Genomic DNA, 6000 nt, shown 5'->3' on the forward strand with positions numbered 1-6000 from the left:
TCACACTTCAGCATTTGGAGACTACAAAATCTAGTCCTCAGTGAAGAGGTGTCCATGTCAGCTCCAATCTGATTTCTCCAAGTCCTGTGTCAATAGGGTCTTACCTTCAAGTCCCAAGAGACACTCAAGAGCCATGGCAATAGTCAATATTGTCTTGGGAGTCTATCAGTCTTCCTGGGCCTATCTTGGTGCCTCTCTTTTCCCCTTTACAGAAACAAACAAACAAACAAACAAACAAACAAACAAACAAAAACTTTGTTCTACAAATCTGTCTATCCTCACATCCTGCCTTCCTCATTCTTCACTTTCTCCTTCGTCAACCTGACTGCCACCCAAGCCACTGAGTCACTTACCAATGTTCTCCGTGCTCTCCAACTGAACGGCTGTGTTCACCACTGTCTCATTGCTCAACACATTCCTTCTGCCACGCTCAACTTGCACGTGTCTCCAGTCTCCCCAGCAGCTGTTGGTCCCTTTTCAGTACCTTTCTGGCTAATCATGGGCATTGTGCAGCCCAGGACACTTCCTCTGACTTTACTTCTGACGTCACCATTTTGTTCCTGGTGTCTGTTTTTCCCTACACTTCTGTCTATATACACAATACACCTCACATAGAGGATGAGGAGGAGGATGCTCTTAGTTCTGATATGACTTGAGGTAACAGGTTGGATTGGTACCCCTTAGGAGATTCACCTTCTCTGAGAAGAAGCTGGAGAAAGAGGAGAGGGGACATGAGGGAGACTGGGAGGAGAGCTGGGAGGAGGGTGGGATCAGATTGTAAGATAATTAAATAAACTAAATTTTTAAAATACACTAGCATTTTCTTCAGATTTGCTCTTACTGTTTTCTTGCCTATGATAATTAGCACCTAATTATTCTTGGGTTATCCCACCTTGATGTCTAGATATTGTATCTAATACCACCTAAGTGAGGAAATCTAACATTTCTAAATTGGAGCTTCCATCCCCTCCCGTAATCTTACCCTGTCTTTCCCTCCTCAGTAAGTAGCACCCCTTCTACAAATGCAGCCACCCAGAAGAAAACCATGGGGTACCTTCCCTTCTGTATCAAATTTCTGCCAACTCCACTGAAATTTAAAAGATGGCCAAGCCTGTGGCCATCTCTACCCATCTTCAGCATGAGAGTGCTAGATTGTGGGTTGTTTGTTTGTTTGTTTGTTTTAGTGTTTTGAGGCAGGGTTTCCCTGTGTAGCCCTGGCTGTCCTGAAACTTTATACTTCCATATCAGCGGTTCTCAACCTTCCTAATACTGCAACCCTTTAATCCAGTTCTTCAGGTTGTGATGACCCTCCCAATCATAAAATTGTTTCATTGCCACTTCATAACTGTAAATTTGCCACTCATCTGAATCATAATATGAATATCGGACATGCAGGATATCTGATATGACACACCTGTGAAAAGGCATTCCACTCCAACAGAGGTCGAAATCCATAGGTTGAGACCAGCTGTTCTGTGTCCTCATAGACAACCCCAAATGACAGTCAGAGAACTGTTAAGTAGAAGTTGAATGAAGTCACATCAGTCACCATGGAGTACTTCTAATTTACTCCATGTCACCAACTCAGTCCTTGACAGTTCCTGCCCCAACTCAGTCTGCTGCTTGTTTTCTTGTTCATGAAAATACACTAGCACTGAAATACCAACCAAAGAGTATGCCTCGGATGGACCTGTACCCTCTACACATATGTAGCAGGTATGCAGCATGGTAATCATGTGGGTCCTCTAACAGTGGGAGTAGGGGTTGTCTCTGACTGTGTTGCCTGACTCTGGATCCCTTCTCCCTGGCTGGGATGCCTTGTCTGGCCTTAGTGGAAGAGAACACTCTTATTCCTGATACAACTTGAGGGACCAGATTGGGTTGGTACCCCTTAGAAGACTTACCTTCTCTGAAAAGAGAGGGCACATGAGGGGGACTGGGAGGAGAGCTGGGAGGAGGGTAGGATCAGGTTGTAAGATAATTAAATGAACATTTTTTTAAAAATACACTAGCATTTTCTTCGGCTTTGCTCTTACTGTTTTCTTGCCTACAATAATTAACACCTAATTATTATTGGGTTATTCCACCTTGATGTCTAGATATTGTATCTAATCCCACCTAAGAGAGTAAATACCTCACCAGAATATGTAAATACATATACACACAAACCAAATACACATGCATTTTTTTTTCACAATGTTTAAAGCTAGTAGTAAACTATTTTGGTGCATACATGTTCTATGCTTATTTTATCCTAGGATTTTTTTTTAAAGTTTTTCTTGAATTTCTTATTTAAGAAATCTTATTTTCTGTTTATAAACTAATATTGTCTTCTCTGATATCATTATTTTGGGCAGAAAATGTTCAGCCATGTTGACAGTGAGTGATGTCAGCAAAGCACCTTCTCTTGATTTTAACGGAAACAGCTTTAGCATGGCGTCAGTTACGGAGATGTCTTCACTTGGGGCTCCATCCACACCTTACTTTTCCCGCTTGTATAAACTTAACTTGTTACTATTCTGGATTTGGATCCGCACCCCTTTCATATGTAGCTGTGGCGTGGGTTATTTTGTATTTCCCTATGACTCTGGTTTGCATTCTAAGGAATAACCTATTCATTAAACTGATGTCTGCAAATTGCTGAGCTCATCTATGTCATATTAATGTTTTTAGTATCAGTGCCAGAAAAGGACCCTGCTTTCAGGTTCCTCAAGCAGAAAATACAGAGGACATCTGAGTGGGTGCATGCTATGCATCTGTGTGTGTTTGTGCAGAGAGGAAGATGAGCATGTCATGACACACATGCAGGAACCAGAAGACAACTTTGGATGCAGGCTCTTGTCATCCATCTTGTCTGAAGCCAGATCTCTTTGGTGTCCACTTCTTTGTACTTACTTCCTAAGCTTTATACCCAGGGACCTCACAAAACCCAGGAGCTACCAGGGCTTCACCTGTCTCTGCTTGTCCATTTCTTGTATGCTCTGTGCTGCGTGTGCCTTTATGTGGGTTCAGGTATGCCAACTTAGGTCCTTCACAGCAAGTGTTCGCCCATTGATCCATCTCCCTACTCCTAGAGGAATGATTTTGGTGAGCAGTGGTACATGGACTCCACAAATAATAGATGTTGGTAAACTCTCTTCCCACCACCCCAATGTGCCTTTGTATCTTTTTTAAAAATGTCTCAGTTGTGCATTTTCAGATATATTTTCATTATTTCAACTGTGTGTGTGTGTGTGTGTATGTGTACATGTGCCCATGCACATGAGAGTATATACATGAGTGAAGGTGTCTGTGGAGAAGCATTGGAGACCCAGGAACTGGGATTACAGACAGCTGGGTGCCAACTGACCCTAGTGCTGGGAATTGAACTCAGGTCCTTTGGAAGAGCAGCACATACATATGGTTAACCGCCAAGCCATCTCTATAGCCCCAATATCGTCTTTCACTTATAACCTCTCTCTGGAATGTACCTCAATCTGGATAGCGTTGTGTTTTCTTCTGGGAGAAGCTAACTGGCAGGTAGCTACCCTGCAATGATTCAGCTTTTCTGCCCTCATTACAGTCACGGGAGCATTCTCCCTTCAGTTTGTTTTTAAAACCTCCTCCTACTACCTTTCAGGACCTCCTGACGCATTCTTTACTTGAAAGTACATAGCAAAGATGCCAGGTTGAGGTCACCACACCCCTACATAAAGTGGTTTCATAAAAGAAGCATATCTAAGCAGCAACAGAAAATCCTACCAGCCCTTTGTAATGCTATAATATCTATATTTAGCCACTGGAAACAAAGCCGTGATGATGAAGGCAGCCACCATCTCAGAAGATAATTAGGAAATCATGGCCTGGGAGACTCAAACAGAAGGCAGAAATGAATTAACAGTAATCAAAGTAATGAGATCACTCATCCATCCTTAAATAGACGCATAGATGAATGACAATTGAAGTCTAGGCCTCTTCCTCCCCTGTACCCACTAGAGATCCAAGTCTTCTCTATTAGTTGCTTTTTGCATTCCTGTGACAAAATATTTGACCAGTGCAACTTAAGGAAGAAAGGGCTTATCTTGGCTCACAGTTTTAGGAAACAGTCGCTCGTGGTGGAGAAGGCATAGCAGCAGGAGAGGGATGGAGAAGGCCATATCACATCTAAAAAGCAGGAGGCATAGCACTATGGATGCTGGTGCTCAGCTTGCCTTACCCCGGTGAACTCAGTTTATGAACATCCTATATTCATCATGACCATATTCAGGGTGGGTCTTCTCGGCCCAGTTGAATGTATGCCCAGAGGTGCGTTTCCACAGTGATTCAAAGTCTTCTGCAGTTAACAAGACTAACCATAACACCATCTGACAGGCTCAGCTCTGTCTCATAAGCCCACCACACTTTTTTCATACTCTTGACTTCACTGTTTATTTCTGGTTTTGCCTGGATGTCTCCTAATCTTCCCACTTCAGATCCTTAAAGTTGACAAATCAGGCCAATGCTTTGAATAGAATCCTAGCAAACAAGGTCTACATTCGGACGACTGAAACAAATGAAAGCTATTCCCTTAGTTCAGGTATGGCAATGACTGAAGCAAGCCTGGTCCTGCAACATCTATGAAGCTGCTTCATTGTGGTGGGCTGCCAGGGTCAGAAGCTGAGAGGAGAGCACCTGATTTCAGGTTGATGCCAAGAATAGCTGTGCGAGGTGATTTGCGAATGTCAGCTTCATCCAAGGCTAATGTGAGTATCTAGAAAGTCAAGGCCCTGGGGTCATGGTTTCCTGCCAGCAGCAGTACGGTCATCTTAATCCTAAATCACAACATCCTAATCCTAAGAGAGAGGTAAAGGCAGTTTGAGACAGAATTGAGACCCAGGCCAGGGACTTTAGGTTGGAGAAAGAGTTTAGCTTACTAGGAAGCAAGTATTGGCATGGCCCCTGCCGTCATATGTCTAAAATCGGTCTGACGCCAGGGAACTCAGCCCAGGTCCTGCAAGTACTGTGATAGAAGTGAAATTAGGGCATGAGTCCCCTACAAAGGAGTTAGATGCATTAAAGACTAGTCAGCTGCTGCAGAGGTTCAAGGATGAGCGCCAGATCTGCAGCACGGATCAACAGTTGTATTCTAAGCCTGTATTTCCACAGAAAACTCAGAAAGTGAGTATAAAAATAAGAGACAGGACAAGGGCAAGACAAAGCACATTGGAGGAGCAGGGCTTTCTGGGATGGTTCCTGTTTAATCTCATTTCCAGGTGATCCACAGTGCTCTCATTTTTTTTTTCCATTTTGGCTGGAGCATTGTCTATCGTTGAACTACTTTCCCTTCTCGCATTACTAAATTTCTTCTGCCCTTCCACGTGTGCGTATTGTCTGCCATAACATGAGCATGGCAATCATATCTTCCATTGAAATTCTGGGTGAATCAAGAAAGAATCCTCAAGGGGTTTGATATGCACATATCAATCACATCCTCCATGTAGTGTCCAGGCTGCTGGTTATTATTAAATCAGTTCCACGTGGATTATACTCATCACCTATAATGTGAAGTCTGACCTAGGCCATACACCAGATTGGTGGTCATTTAGCTGATTTTGCATTCCTTTTCATGCCATTTTCACTAGTTTCGTCTTATTTAAAGATTCCTCTAGTTTATTGTCCATTAATTTATAACATTCTAGTTCCTAAATGTAGAAAATTTTCTCTTTCAATCCAGAGTTCCCTGAGTTCAGCTTTCTGACTTCCTGGGGGAAATAAATGTCTTTTAAGGGCTATGAATCTGATATTTAATGATAAATTATAATTAATATGGGTCTGGAATTGGAGAGTGGTGCTACCTGTTTATTAGTGGTTTTCTTTAAAATCGATTTTATTCTCTGATTTTAATGACTTTTTTGTGTTGACAGGTAAATGACGGGAATAATGGTATTTAAAACCTGTATTTATTTTTCTCAGTAAAATCCCTTGACTTATATTTGTTTATCCAAATAAGATTCACGTTGTAGGCATTACAGATCCCTCTGA

The sequence above is a fragment of the Meriones unguiculatus genome, chromosome 20 (genome assembly GCF_030254825.1).
Source record: "Meriones unguiculatus strain TT.TT164.6M chromosome 20, Bangor_MerUng_6.1, whole genome shotgun sequence".
Taxonomy (NCBI): Eukaryota; Metazoa; Chordata; class Mammalia; order Rodentia; family Muridae; genus Meriones; species Meriones unguiculatus.